General features: G+C 38.1%; 1 protein-coding gene and 1 pseudogene across 2 annotated transcripts in view; one reads left to right on the plus strand and one right to left on the minus strand.

Annotated features, from left to right (window-relative positions):
• The window catches only part of GOPC (golgi associated PDZ and coiled-coil motif containing), a 40160-nt gene that overhangs the window by 20545 nt on the left and 2678 nt on the right, over window positions 1-16937 (minus strand). The window lies entirely within an intron of this gene.
• On the plus strand, window positions 4691-6055 carry LOC121102271 (annotated as a pseudogene).

Consider the following 16937-nt stretch of genomic DNA (forward strand, 5'->3'; position numbering starts at 1 on the left):
ACTAAATAGTCATAAATTCAATAGCACAGGTAGGATGATTTGAGTGGCAAGAGAACCAACTCCACCATAAACGGTATCTTCTTTCTTTAAAATAAAGTTTGTTTGCTTGTTTGTTTATAATCTGTACATTTATTTATAATCTCTACATCCGTGTAGGGCTCACACTCAAAACCGCGAGATCAAGAGTCCCATTCTCTTCCAATTGAGCCAGCCAGGTACCCCCTTAAACAGTATCACCCTAATAACAAAGAATGCTACTTCCATTTTACTTTGCCTACTTGAAGAGGGCTTTTCACTGTTTCACCTTTACCTACAAAGTTTATGTAAATATAAAGGTATCAGATGGTTCATCATCCTCAGGGATAACATATGTGCCACAGTGGTCCACTAACATTAATGGTAATTAAAGGAGAGGCAAGTGGCCACCCCAGAGAATACTAGTGCATATCAATCAACCCACTAACTAGTTAATTATTTTAGGTGCTAAGGTGGGAGCCACTGAGGTCACAATGAGCCTAAATATCAGAATTAACTGTAAGTAACAGTTCTGCTATAGCAGAACAACTCCTCAGAACCACTTAGCCATTCAAGTTGAATTTTTATTTTTCACAATTGATGTGTTTTACAGTTGTGCACGGGATGTGTTTCTTGTGGGTCTGGTCTTCCCAACTGGCCGATAGATTAAAGCTCAAGAAAAGGCCTGAGTTTTCTATTTAATTCAACATAATTATACTAAGCATCAAGGGGCTCAATGAGAAAAGTGTGGAAAATACATTTAAAATTATAGATGATAATTATATATGTCTTGGAGAAGCTTTCTTATCAACTGAGGTGATGTAAATGCAAGCCCACTAAAGAAAAATGTGGCAAGTTACAGATATATTTAGAATGGGTCATCCCAAGGAATTCAAAGCAAAGGAAGGTTTGAAGAGGGTCAGTGAGGGAAAGAGAGTTCAGAAGTGCTTTGAAGTGACAAGGACAAAATAGAAGCAGTAAAGCAGTCTAGAGATGGAAAGAAGACTAGGAGAGGCAGAAAGAAACCAGAAGCAACTTCGGTTAATTCTCTGGGTATAGCGACCAAAGGACTGAAATACATCTCTACATCCCAACAGCACCAATCCGTACCTAGTACATAAAAGATGTTCAAGAAATATTCTTGAGTTGAAATGAATTCTAAAACTAGCCCTGTGCTTCCAGATAAATCACTCTGTCTTCACTGGTTTCCCCAATTTTAAAACAGGGATAATATCCACGGCTTTGACTAGTCTCATAAGATTATTAATCTTAGGCATGAAAGCACTTACTACAAATATGAAGATGTTACTATCAAGAAGATTCGACTACTCCGAGAAGTCCTCTATTGACAGAATGCCCAAGACCGGACAGGAAAGTGAAGCTGGATAAATGACTAGCTCTGGATGAAAGACCAAAACTGAGATTTAAGCCCACTGAAAATCACTACATGCTCTCAATGACATTTTTGCTTTTGTTTTAATGACGGCTTTATTGATATAATTCCCCTACAATAAAATGCACTCTTTTTAAGGTGTACGATTGAGCAGTTTTTAGTATATTCATAGAGTTAATGCAACCATCATCACTGGATAACTTTGAAACATTTTCTTCCAATGACATTTTAGCAACATGCTATTTGCAGGAAAGGTGCAGATAGGGACATTACCAACACCCTATCGTAGCTTTCCAAATGACATGATCGTGGTAATTTAGTAAATGAAAACAAAGCATTTCACGATGCTGAAAGGAAATTGTTGGCAACACAGACTGAATGTCCAGTGGAAAATTAGATCAACAATGACAAATATTTCAAGCTTAGAGAACAGTGAAGCCATTGAAGGAAATAGTAAGATCAGGATGGTAGCTTATTTAGACATGAGGGAGGAAGACAGATGAGTTCAGTTTTACACGTTTGATTTTTGTGTCAGCCATGACATAATCAACAGGAACTATCCCACGGAATGTTGGAAATAAAAAAACGAAAAAAACAAGTGATTAATCGGGACTAGGGTTGGCACAAGAAGCATGGAGACAGGAATTTATATCCTAAGACTGAATTAGAGAGAAAACAGATGGCCAAGGACTGGGGCTTGGGTAACAACCAGAGGTAGAAGAAAAGAGGTGGCATGCTCTAAATATAAACCAAAATGTTTCATAATATAAACACTGCTGCATCTTGCTTGTGTTAATTCTTAGAGATCGCTCCATATCAGAAGAACTTCCTCATTCCTTTTTATAATATTTTCATTTATGTATAACTTACATCAGAGAAGTACACACACAATGAATTCCAAAAAATAAATGTATCTATTGAACTACCACCCAGATAAAGAAACAGGGCAGTACTAGCGCTCAAGGACTCTCCTTGTAGCTCCTTCCCAATCACTACCTTCACTTTCACCCACAGACATAACCATTAGAGTGATACTCTGAACTCTAACATCACAGCTAGTTTTGCCTGGTTTTGAATGTTATATAAATAGAATCATATGGTACGCATTCACTCATGCCTGGCTTTTGCCTTAAGATTATGTTTATGAGATTCATTCATGTTTTGTACAGCTGCAGTTCATTCATTTTCACTATTATATAGTGTTCACTAAATGATTATACCAAAATTTATCATTTTCATTCTTTTTGATGGATATCTATGCTGTTTTCCAGTTTTTGACTATTAAATTGATATTGGTATGAACCTGTCTTTTTGTACATACGCAATACACTTCTATCAAGTAGATATCTAGGAGGGAAACTGCTGGTTTACAGTGTATGTATATGTTAAACCTTGATAAATAAGGCCAGTTTTCCAAGTGATTGTGCAACTAACATGCCCCCCACATAGGAGAACTCTGACAGCTTCCCATCCTTGCCTTCACTTGGCACTGTCAATCTTTTTACTTTTAGCCATTCTGGCAGGAATGCAGTGGAATTCCATCACGATTTTAATTAAACCTTCTTGATTACTAATAAGGTTAATCACCTTTTTCATATTTTTATTGGCCATCTGGATATTCTGTTTTGTGAAATGCCTATCAAGTCTCTTGCCTATTTTTCTACAGGAGTATCTATTTTTTTCTTATTCTTGCAAGCCCACTCTCTCTCTCCCCCTCCCTCCAAACACACACACACACACACACACACACACACACACACACAAACACATTAAGAGCAGGGGAATGGGCAAAAAGGGGTGAAGGGGAATGAAAGGTACAGGCTTTCAGTTATAGAATGAGTAAGTCACAGGATGAAAGGTACAGCATAGGGAATATAGTCAATGGTATTATAATAGCACTGTATGGTAAAAGATGGTAGCTACACTTAACGCTGAGCATGGCAGAGCATATAGAGTTGTTGAATCATTATGTTGTACACCTAAAACTAATGTAACATTGAGTGTCAACTATACTTCAACTTAAAAAAAAAGATTCAAATGCTAAAAGAAATAATTACGCTAATAGTTGACTCTGTTCTCTAAATATAAAAAATATACACAAGAGATTAAAGTAGAACGTCATTTCCATTGCCTTCTAAAAGTGTATGTAACAGTTTTCACACCATGTCTTTCACAAATACTCCTAACTGAAAAACTTAGAAAAGAAAACAAAAACCTTACATGTATGATAAATATGTCTTACAGATCTTCTTCCATTTAATAAAAACCATGCCTACCAAAAAACTTACAAACATTTAAAATCACCTCTTACTTGACAATGTTCAGTACATTTTGAAGACTGCTCCTTTAAAGTACAAATAAGTCTTGGGGCGCCTGGGTGGCTTAGTTGGTTAAGCGTCTGCCTTCGGCTCAGGTCATGATCTCAGGGTCCCGGGATGCAGCCCCACATTGGACTCCCTGCTCAGCAGGGAGTCTGCTTCTCCTTCTCCATCTGCCCCCTCCTTGTTCTCTCTCTTTCACATTCTATCTCAAATAAATAAATAAAATCTTTTAAAAAAATTAGTGTCTGGGGGCGCCTGGGTGGCACAGCGGTTAAGCGTCTGCCTTCGGCTCAGGGCGTGATCCCGGCGTTACGGGATCGAGCCCCACGTCAGGCTCCTCCGCTATGAGCCTGCTTCTTCCTCTCCCACTCCCCCTGCTTGTGTTCCCTCTCTCGCTGGCTGTCTCTATCTCTGTCGAATAAATAAATAAAATCTTAAAAAAAAAAAATTAGTGTCTGGAAAGTCCTTCTTAGTTCAAAAAGAATAAAAAACTCAAAAACCTATAGGTTTTTATAGTCTTTGAAACAAAGTAATCACAAAAGGAAAACAAATATTTGAATAATACACACTCTTTTTGAACAATATGAAGCTTATGCTAAAGTGAACCTATACCCAGAAATAGTTTAAAATAAGCCATTTAATCTATCACAACCCTTACCTCTTTTTTCATTACAGTGACTTTTATTCTGTATTTATCTTATTCTTTACAGTGTTGTTTAATACATTCCTCTATGCAGATCTGGAATATATTCCTCTATGTAGATCTATAACTGAAAGTTAGATCTAAAGGTTTAGTTAAGGGTGCCTGGCTTGCTCAGTCATTAGAGCATGTTGACTCTTGATCCTGCAGTTGTGTGAGTTCGAGACCCATGCTAAGTATAGAGATAACTTAAAAATTTTTTTTTTAAATCTTTAAAGGTTTAATTAGGTTTACTTAATTAAATCTTTGTGACAAGGGGTATGCAGTATGTTTCAAAAGGCGAATACTGCCTGGTCATCCCAATATGATTTATCTTTCAAACCAAAAATTTCATGAGTTATTAATAACTGAGTAAAACAAGTTAACAAAGAAGTTAAAAAGGCATAAGTGGTATTCATTAATTAATTTGGCAGACTAATATTTAAGTCAGAAATGATTATAATTTTAAAAGGGCAAGGAAAACAGGGTAGTACAGAGGTCTTTTGAATGTGGCCTATTACAAACATGGACTCTTCATTAAGATAAATAATTTTTGAAGAGGTTACCTAACTTAAAAAGTAAGTAAAAATTCTTTACAAAGAGAAGCCCAGGCTCTCTGTTTCTCCTTGTTCAACAGACAGCTGCATCTTTTTGTTCAGTACCAGTGGGATTTGGATTGGGCCATCTTGGGTACCTGGTCACCACGACTGCTTTTAACTCTTGCAAAGTTGACACTGTTGCCATCAACGACCCCTTCACTAACCTCAACTACATGGTCTATGTGTACCAGTATGACTTCGCCCACGGCAAATTTAAAGGCACAGTCAAGGCTGAGGACAGAAAACTTGTCATCAATGGAAAGCCCATCTCCATCTTCCAGAAGGGAAATCCCTCCAGCATTAAATTGGGTGATGCTGATGCTGAGTATGTTGTGGAATCCGCTGGTATCTTTACTACCATAGAGAAGGATGGGGCTCACCTGAAGGGTGGGACCAAGAGGGTCATCACCTCTGCCCCTTTTGATGATGGCCCATGTATGTGATGAGCATGAACCATGAGAAGTATGACAACTCCCTCAAGACCATCAGCAATGCCTCCTGTACCACCAACTGCCTGGCCCCTCTGTCCAAGATCATTCACGACAACTTGGGTAACATGAAAAGACTAATGACACAGTCCCATGCCATCCATGCCACCAAGAAGACCGCGGATGGCCCCTCTGAGAAGCTGTGGCGTGATGGCTGAGGGGCTGCCCAGAACATCACCCCTGCTTCTACAGCGAAGGATGGAGGCAAGGTTATCTGGGACCTGAATGGGAAGCTCACTGGTTTGGCCTTCCATGTCCTCACCTCCAACATGTTAGTCATGGATCTGACCTGCTGCCTAAAGAAAACTGCCAAATACAATGATATCAAGAAGATGGTGAAGCAGGCATCAGAGGACCCCCTCAAGGGCATCCTGGGCACCACTGAGGACCGCGTTGTCTCCTACAGCTTTAACAGTGGCACCTACTCTTCCACCTTCGGTGCTGGGACTGGCATTGCCCTCAATGACCACTGTGTCAAGCTCATTTCCTGGTATGACAATGAATTTGGCTACAACAACCAGGTGGTAGATCTTATGGTCCACGTGGCCTCCAAGAAGTAAGAGCCCCCTGGACCACCAGCCCCGGTGAGAGCACAAAAGGAAGACAGAGCCCTCAGCTGCTGGAGAGTCCTTGCCCCAAATTATCCCCCAATACAATGAGAATCTCTTGACCGTAACAAGTTTCCCTCCTAAATCCTCTGAAGAAGGAGAGGGGCTTAGGGAGCCCTACTTTGTTATGTACATCAATAAAGTACATTGTATCTACCAAGAAAAATAAAGTAAAATAAAATTCAAAGCCCAATTTTATTTTTCAAACAAGTATTTCAAATTTACTCTAAATTTAGTAATATTTAAGTAACTCTTTTCTTGTCTAAGATGTAAGCATTTTAGTTGCTAAGAAAACAGTCATTGATAAATTTTATGTCAAGATTAGAAATTTCCATATTTTATTTGATGGTTACATTCCTAACATCACCAAATTATAGAAGTTAAAGAGATCTTAGAGAACATAAAGACTATGATTATGACAATTACTATTTTCATAATGAAACCAAGGCCAATCAAAATTGTTTTTATATCCAGGACTACCCAACTGGTCAGCAGCAAAACAGCACTTTGAACCCAATTACTCACAGGGCAAGGCAGTGGAAGTGTTATCAAGCAGCTGGCCATAAGGGGAAAGAATGTGTTTCTATAGCTACAATACACATGTTTAACTTACTAACAATATTCACAGCTACCACAAAGCAAGTATCTATATACCATATGGCAGGCATATACACACCATACATTAACTGTAATTCTTACTCTCCAAGTTTTTTCTTAATAGTTAAGGAAACTGGAAGTCAGAGTTTAAACAATTTGCCCAAAATCACACAGCTAATAAGTAACAGACTCAAAATCAGTCTGATCATAAAAAAGCCTGAGTATCTTTCACCTGACTGTCTTACCCTGGCAACACTAGAACTAGTAAAGACTGAAAGTTGAAAGGAAACAGCTGATTTCAACATTCAACTCTTACTTAAATTTTCAAGCAATATCCCAAAAATGCTTTAAAAAGCAAAACCAAAAACAGTTAAAAACTATGTTAAATACAGCCTTAATTTGGGATAAAATTTTCACTTTCCTACATTTGATCTTGAAGATTCATTTACAGAAAAAATAAAACAAAGCTGACCATCAAGACATTCTTTTCCTCGACAGTAAGGATAAAATGATCTTATCCTAGGAGGGTCTCCGGGCCTTACTTAATACCACGGCCTTCACTACACCCAAGCCATTAAATCAACCACTGATGAGATTTTCTAAAGCAGTGATTCTCAGCGTCTGGTCCAGCCCGAATGGAGTGTGGAGACAGATGAAAATTTAAGGCATATTTCGCAAGGTAGGAATGAAGTATTCCCAAAAAAGAAAAAGACAGAGAAGTAGTCTATCTAAATAACATTACAGCATTATCACCCCCACTTATCTGTATTTAATGGAGCTGTTACTTTTCTATTTGTCATCTCACACTCTTTCAAACACCCAAACTTTTCCAACAAGATAATTCCTCTCTAAAATAATCCGTCACTACTGGATTCCACTGTGTGGCACCAAAATCAAAGGAATTTTTGTATTTTAAGTTTCCTATTTTTCCACTTTGTCTAGACTTTAATCCTCTGTCCATGTTCTCTTCTAAAAATACACAAGTTATATTTTTTTCTTTCTAAACATAAACTAGTTTTTATTTAACAGTCTTATGGATAAAAATGCCAATTAGTTTACCTTAAGCACTCCCCAAAAACCTCTAGCTCAGGAGAAGATCAAACTGAGACAAGGAACCAGCAAACCTCATATTGCACGGCAGGGAACTTGGATCTAGATCAATCATTAGTTTCAGCATGTCCTTCAGCTCTTTCAGTAACACATTTTAGAGGGCCCAAATAAGAACCTAAAAAAATCTGGTAAAACAACTTCATTTTGCACATGAAGAAACTAAGGCCCAGAGAGATTACGTGAGTTGCCCCAAATTACAAATGGCATTAAAACGCAGACCTCCTGACACCCTGTGTAATCCTGGCAGTAATAGGGAAATGGTGACAAAGCAGCGCAGGAGCTCCAAATGAGATCACATCCCCAAATCTCAGACAGACAGGGCTTTAAGCAAGAGACTCAGAACACCCTCATCTAGCCAGCAACCCCCCCCCCCACACACAGGGGCTCATGCATATGCACAAAAAGACACACACGCAGGCACAGACATGCATGCACACAAAAGCATACATTCCCCAAGTTGCTTAAGAATTACAGAGAAAATAGTTGACTCCAAATAGCAGTTAACTGTAATGAACAACAGCACAGAAAGCTGCTGACAAAGAAGTAAATATAATTTCACATTTACCTATAAACGTTTCCACACCTTCTGTCTTAAAGTACGTGTACGAAAGGTCATCACTAAAAGGAAACAAGTATGCTTTTAAACGTCTATATTTTTTTTATGTTTGGAAATGGAGTTTAGGATGACAGATTAGAATTTAAATCTCTAGCAATTATGCCATTTAATACCAATATCTAAAATGGATCATCTATACCCACCTACTTCCCAAAAGGCTTTAAAGCTCATAAGATAAATAAATGTAAAAAACAAACAGATAGACATGGCACAATATCACTATAAAAATATCATCCTAATACTGTTTTTGTGTATTAAATTTAATACTAGTTTCCTATAAATAGAAGACCCTTTATATATTATATAATTCTCCTTGTCTCATTAAAAGAAGCAATGCCATTTTATCTGGTGAAACTCTCTCTCCCAGACCTAAACTTTTAAAAGAAAGTATCACAGAAATTGTTGCATAAAGGATCCTGCCCGACAGCAGAAGCAGAACAGAACCATATTCTTCACGTGGCCTTTTCTCCTGTGACAAAAGTCAAGGGGATAATGTAGCTTACAAAAGGATTTTGATCCATTCCCTGGTTTTTCTTCTTCTCCTTCCACATAGCAGAACAAAGTCTTAGAGCTAATATGAGTTAACACTCAATCTCCCTCTGTTTTCTCTTTCTCCGTATGCCTAAGGTGGTCAGCATTGCTCCTACTACCCAAGATTACAGAAAGCCAAGAAGTCCTATTCTAAAACAAAGACTGTGACCAAACAGAAAATATATTCACAGGTCAAATATAAAAACCTCTGCCGCCCCTTGAGATAGGAAATAATGTTCCTCTTGACTGCAAGTCGGCTGCTGAGACAGTCTGCTCATCTGGCTTACAAAAGTTCTGTGAGAAAACGCCACCTATTTGTTCTAATTTCCTCTCGATCTCAGCATAAGGACCACTAACTTCATCTGTCATCATATCTCTCCAAACTGCTCTGCAGCTTAAGACAAGCAAACTTATTTTTATTTTTAAAATACATTCGTTCAAAAAGTATTTATCAACCACCAACCATATGTCAAGCACTTGGCCAGGTTCTGGGGATACACTGGTAGATGAAACATATGTGGGTCCTGCCCTGCAAAGCTTATGGTGGCCTTGTGCAGGAGGTGGTACGTAAAGAAAATGAATGCCATACGTAATAATAGCATAACTAGACGCCAGGCACTGTTTTGAACATATGCATATTTTAATTGTCTTAATCCTCATGCTAAGCCTCGAGAGAGACAATTTTTTGTACAGAGAAGGAAACTGGAACACAGAGAGGTTAAGTAACTTGTCCAAGGTCATCACAAGCAAGTAATATAATATATAATTACAAAGCATAAGCTGTATGAAAGAAACAAAAAGAAGGGAATTAGCGGGGTGGAAGAGTATGGTCCTTCTGGGAAGTGTTCCCTTTACTATCAGTGCAGCAGTTCTCACAGGTCTGTGGGACCTTTCCAGGGCATCCACAAGATCAAAACTATTTTAATAATAATAAAACACTATTTGCCTTTTTCACGATGCTGACATTTGTACTAACGGTGCAAAAAGCAATGATGAGTAAAATGATAGCACTTTAGTACAAGTCAATGCAGTGTTCTCTTCACCACTACGTGCTCACAGTTTAAAAAAAAAGTTCATTTAAGAATGCCCATGATAAAGCAGTATAAATTATTAATTTTTAAAGTCTCAACCCTTGAGTGCGTCTTTTTAATATTCTGTGTGATGAAATGGGAAGTGTCTGTAAAGCGTATATGCTGCATAGCAAACCATGTTGTCCCAAGAAAAAGCACTTATGCAATTGCTTGAGCTGCAAAACCAAACATTTTTTTTCATGGAACATCATTTTTACTTGAAAGAAGAGCAAATACAGTTACTAAGATTAATGTATTTAGTGGAAATATTCTTTTTTTAAATTTTTTTTATTATATTATGTTAGTCACCATACAGTACATCCCCGGTTTCCGATGTAAAGTTCGATGATTCATTAGTTGCGTATAACACCCAGTGCACCATGCAATACGGGCCCTCCTTACTACCCATCACCGGTCTATCCCATTCCCCCGCCCCCCTCACCTCTGAGGCCCTCAGTTTAGTGGAAATATTCTTGAGAATAATTAAGTGAATCCGTTACTTCAAGGCAAACAACCAGCAGCAATGATAAAAATCTGTGTTTTCAAATGAAAATTAGAATTTTGGAAAAACTGAATCCATCACCATGAGCTTGAGAGATTCCAAACACTTAAAGATTTTTCTAATAAGACTGGTAATATTAACAAATGTGACTTTTATTTTATTTTTTTAAAGATTTTATTTATTTAATTAATTTATTTGACAGAGAGAGAGAGAGCGCGCACGCACAAGCAGGGGAAGCAGCAGGGAGAGGGAGAAGCAGGCTCCCCACTGAGCAGAGAGGCTGATGTGGGGCTTGATCCCAGGACCCTGGGATCATGAAGTGAGCCAAAGGCAGACGCTTAACCGACTGAGCCACCCAGGTGCCCCAAATGTAATTTTTAAAATATTGTATAATGAGATGTGCCCACATTTAGAAAATCTGCATAACTCAGCAAACCAGTATTTTCAAAATGACCAATCCATAATGTCAACACCATGACTTAGTAAAAGAGTCACTCAATGACTACACATTATTTTATTCTAAGAGTGGATGAAAACTTCACTGAAAAGAGTTTTAGACTCCACACACTATAACTAACCTTTAAGAAATTACCTTTTCAAAAAAGATTTTACTTATTTTGTGTGAGAGAGAGAGAGTATGCATGGACTGGAGGTGCAGAGGGAGAGAATCTCAAGCAGACTTCCCACTGGGCTCAGAACCCAACTCAGGGCTGGATCTCATGACCCTGAGATCACAACCTGAGCCAAAATCAAGAGTTGGACGCTTAACCAACTTAGCCACCCAGGCACCCCAAGAAATTACCTTTTAATATCAAAGAAAAATATCCACAACTATCTGAAAAGGTTATTAAATACTTCTCCCTTATCCAACTATTTATTTCTGGTGAGGTCAAACATTCTTTCTAGGCTATAACCCAAACCTTGTATCACAACTGTTTGAATGCAGAAGCACATATAAGAATCCAGCTGCCTTCTGGTAAGCCAGATATTTAACAATAATTTTTACATGTAAAACAATGCTACTCTTTTTTTGAAGTTATTTTCTCATTAAAAATGATATTTATATTAACATCTCATAGGCTTACTGTTGCTATTTTTAACTGATGCAATAAATATTTAAGGTTTTCTCAGTTTTAATTTCTAATACCGTAAACACCAATAGATATAACTCATAAAAAAAAAAAAACACCTTTTTGGGGACCTCATAATTTGTATAATGTAAACGGGTCCTGAGACCAAAATGTTTGAGAACTGTTGTCTTAGAGTCTGAAGAGAGGCCCATGTGCCTAGACCACACAAAACAAGAGAAAAGAATAGTAAGATAGGTCATTGAAGACATATCCACAGGTCAGATTATACAGAGCTTGTCAGCCATAATGAGGAGTCTGAATTTTATTCATGGTATAATTGAGAAATTTTAGGCAGAAAGACATGATCAAATTTATGTCTCAAAAAAGGCAGCTGTGTGTAATAAAGGAGACAAAGTGAATGAACTAGGATGGGGGTGGATTTGAAATAGAAACAAGTAGATAAATCCGTGATGTGTTTTTGAAAGTTAAATTACTTTGATGTTAACCACAAAATGAAGTCCCAACAACATGAAATGTTTCTTGTTTCCATTTTAATGTTAAAGAACTCAGTTGCTCTATGAGCAAACTGGAGGTAGGGTGAGGAGATTCAACTCACCCATTATTTTAAAAATGTCACAAGCACACTAAATCCATACACAATACTCTCATATAATGATGTTTAATGTTATTTTAGTCACAGTTTCAATTTTTTCTTCAAGTGGAATACCATGAAACATTAACTCACAAATCATATCCTGGTGAATTACATACAGGGAATTAATGAACTTGCAGATTCAGTCATTCAGCAATGTGGTGGACACTGCATTAGACACTATGGATATTATAAGACAGACACCAGCCTGGCTCTCATGAAACCTGTATTATAGAATGATTACTGGTAATCCTGGGACGATTCATGGCAGAACACTAAAAGTGTTTCAAACAATTTATTCATTCAAATAAACATCTATTGAGTACATGCTGTGTGCTGGGATCCGGAGACAAAAAGATGAATAAGACATGAATTCTGCCCTTAAGAATTTCACTGTCTGATAAAGAGATAAAATGACATTTCTAATTATGATGGAGAGTGTCATAAACACTATTTTAGAGGCATGTGTGATGTCCCAATTCAAAGAGAAGTGAAAAAAAAAAAAGGAAGTGAAAGTCTGGGTGATGTATGCAAGTGCTGAATCACTATATTGTATACCCAAAACGAATATTACAATGTATGTCAACTAACTGGAATTTAAATAAAAACTTAAAAAAAAAAAAAAAGTGAAAGGGTCAGTCAGAGAGGAGAAATTCACCCCAGTACTGACTGGAGATCAGCTAATATATAGAGTAGGGAAAGGTCTGAGAAATGAAAACCCCTCACAACTGAGAAAAGGACGTAAAAAGGTCAGAAAGGTTGGTATTTAATGTGTGAGTTTCAAATTTCCAATTTTAAAAAGGAGCCAGCAAAACACCAATTCTGTAATCCACATGTAAGTCAACCGGATAGCCATACGCAAAGGAATGTCACTAGTCAATAAGGTTTGAAAGTACAACAGGGAAAAAACCAACCAAATGTTAGAAACCAAAATGGGTTCACGAAGAGAAAATGTTCCTACCTGAAGTCAGCTTTCACAAAGCATCTGATGTTGAGATTATTTTACCTAAGCCATCATCCTGACCGTCAAAGAGCTTACCTTCTAGAGGTAAAGAGCTGTGGCAACCACTAGTGAGAGCGCAACGTAACCAATTTAACAGTCCGAGTTAAAGGTGTTGCCAGCCTCTGCCTATAGAGAGCAGAGATAAATGGGGTGAGGACAGCCTTCAGAGATGGTGACGTAAGTGGTACCTTGGCAGATGAGTGGGTGTGTGATACTGTAGACAAAGGGGACAGAGAAGGCATTATACACAAAAGCCTATGTTAAAGTCACGATGCCATGCAAGAGCGAGGCCTATTTAGAGAACTGCACACACACCAGTTCTATGAAAAGGCAAAAGCAACTACAAAGGGGTGACAAGGGATAAGGACACACACACTGGGTGGGCACTGACTGCCATGCTAGAATTTGAATTTTAGCCAGTGAGTAAAAGGGGAGTATAAAAAGAAGAGTGACCAGAATCAGAGTTGCCCTTTTTTTGATATGAACCGTTAAAATGAAACATTTTAGAATGATGTTGACAATGAAAGGATGGTTTGGAGTGGGTAAGAAGCAACTAGGAGACTATGTTAGGAATATGCAAGAAAGGATAAGGACCTCAACTATGCACAATCTCCTAAATTCAACTCATTATCTTTCCTGCCAGACCTGTTCCTTCCCCTGGATTCCTTACTTCAGTAAAACGGTCTAAGTCTCCTAGGGCTATCATAACAAATCCCCACAAAGTTGGTGGCTTAAAAGAACAAAAATTTATTCTCTCACAATTCAGGATGCCAGGGGCTCACAATCAAGGATTGGTTCCTTCTGGATGTCCTCCATGCCTGTCTCCCAGTTTTTGGTGGTTGACAGCAATCCTTGGCATTTCTTGGCTTGTAGACATGTCATCCCAATCTCTGATTCTTTCTTCAGATAGCCTTCTTCTCAGTGTCTCTGTGTGTCCTGAGTGTCTCTTATCAGGACTATCTCATTGGATTTAGGGTCCAGTCTAATTTGCTATGATCTTATCTGTACATACATAACTATCAAATCCTGTTTCTACTTCTTTAATTGAAGATTTTCTCCTTTTCTTCATCCCCATTACCATTTTCGTTTCAGTAACACTCTTGTCTACATACCAAACTCCTTGCTATGGCATTGGATTATTACTGTCATCTCTGTGCCTATTACTAACCAAGTAAGCATTGCTGGAGAAAGTCCCACAACAGGGCAGACTGGTTGTACCATGAATTTATGATAACTAGCTCCAAGTAAGTCCCCAAGGTTGCCTGGCAGTCCTATTTCTCTGGCCAGCTGGCTCTCCCACTCTTCCCTAACTATTTCAAATCTTTTCACTCTCTCCAAGCTCTTATTACTCTCACCCACTTACAGCTGTTGTCCCAGGCTCCAATTTTACAGAGAATAAAGAAACCATCAGACAAAAACTCTCAACCTCCCACCCTCTGCTCTCACTGTTTCCCTCTCCTTCAACACCGTCTCCCTCTGCCTTAAAGTACAACAGCTGTCCTTTCAACGTACGGCCATTCTCTCTACATGTATCTTGGATCTTCTCTTTGTTCAGAAACCTTACTAATACTAATTATCCCTCTCTTTTGCTAGAATATTCAGCTTTCCTCTCAATTAGATACATCTCATTGGCTTATAAACACGTTTAATTTTTATAACAATACGTCCCCGTAACCCCATACTCCTCCTTCCCGCTATCTATCCAGCCACATTCACTCTTTCTGCCTGCTTTTCTCTCGACCTCCTCCTTCACCCCACCAGGCATAAATGCCTGTGTTTTGGAGAAACTGATTTCTCTAGTTCTGGAGGTTCCTTACTTAATTCTGAGTAAAATGGGAATAATAATAATAATACTAAACCTATCACACAGGACTGTCATGGGAATTAGATTAATCAATATAAGCAAAACACTTAAGAGTTTGGCCATTAGTAATTAATTGATCAGTAAGTTTAGCAATATAGTTATTGTTAATAATAACTCACATACATCTACCCATTCAGCCAACTGACATCTTTGGAGTCATCCTAAACTCCCTCATCCCTCCATTCCAATCCACTTCTAGACTGTTTATTTTTACCTCTCAGGTCTCTTCTGTTCTGAACACTCGCCTCCATCCCACTATCCTACCCTGCACTATCCTTCCTACCCTGCACTATTCTACCCTCACTACCTCTCATATGGATCAGAATAAGAACCCCCTAAGTGATTCCCTGTGTTCATTCTGTTCATTATCCAAAACTCTCTCCTTACCCTAGCTTAAGTAAGCTATTCTAATCTCATACCCGAGGTTACCATCTAGTTTAAAACATTTCCCAATGCTATGATACAGCCCCCCAAATCTACTGCATGGCCAATAAAATCAAGTAGATATGGTCCCTACCCACCTGTTCAAACTGATCTTGCATCTCATTTCTCTGGCCCTCTGCTCTCGTTATACCTACCAACTCTCTTTCAGCTCTTCAAGTGCATTATGGACTTTCCCGTCACAGGTATCTTCCACTTTCTGTTCTCTCTACTGGAAGACTGAATGATATTCCTGTATCTTGTGGCCTAATTAATTCCTACCTATCCTTTATGTCTTAATTCAATAGTCACTTCCAAAAGGAAGCCTTCCTGATCCCCCAGAACAGGCTCTCATTATTCTATGTACCTTTCATAACACTCATCAAAGTTGGAATTTCACACTTATGTGATAAATTATTCCAATTAACTAACCAATAGAATCCAAGCTCTGTAAAAGAAATGACTGTGTCCATTTTCGCTCTCCATTGTATCCCAAATATCCAGTACAGCATCTGGTACCATAATTAGTGCTCAATAAATACATAATGAATCAATATTAACCTTCAAGTTCAATGCTACAACATGGCCTCACTGCTTGTTTAAAACCAGGACAGCTTTAAAGCAGTAAAAGAATAGTACATCATTAGTTCATTATAAACATGTCTCTAGACCAAAGTTAAAAGTTTCTCCACTGATGGCTGTGAACAGTAAATTGCTTTAAAAAGATGTATACTGATTCAGCAATTGTTGACGGAAAGGAGGATGTGACAGATGTATTGTTTTGCTGTTATTTTAGAGAAGCGGTAAAGAGGCAGAAAACTGCATTTCCAGGTAGAGAGATGGGTTTTTCTGAAGTACTGGTTCTCAATCTTTGTTCTCCTCCAACACGCTAATACTACTGTTACTACTACTCCTCTTACTACTGTCCCAATCAGTACCTGTTACTCCAGCACAGCCATCACCAAGTAGCTTACCATAGCAGGAATTCTCAAGCAGGTGGGTAGGGCAAGTAAGAGAGATGTGAGTAATTCGAAATGGCACTACCTCAATATATTGATATTCTTTGCCCTCCCCTTCCCCTTATAAATAGCCCTCTCCCCAAATATAACTTATGGCAAGCAGCAATCACATAGATGTCATTTACATTGTATTTTAAAATATAACCTATGATTTTTTTTTGCAGCTAAAATTGTTTTCCTAACTACTATATTAATATTAAACATGGTGTTACCTAAAGACACAATAACTGGGCAGAAGAAGGAGCAATCTGCAAAGACACTCAAGGCCAATTTAAATATAAGTTATCACTGGAGGTATCTGTGTTTTGATTATAAAAATATTTTATTATGGTAATATGGTTTAAAGTATTAATCTCTAAAACCACTGAAATTCAGTGCAC

The sequence above is a fragment of the Ursus maritimus genome, unplaced genomic scaffold (assembly GCF_017311325.1).
Source record: "Ursus maritimus isolate PB19 unplaced genomic scaffold, ASM1731132v1 scaffold_13, whole genome shotgun sequence".
NCBI classification, from domain to species: Eukaryota; Metazoa; Chordata; class Mammalia; order Carnivora; family Ursidae; genus Ursus; species Ursus maritimus.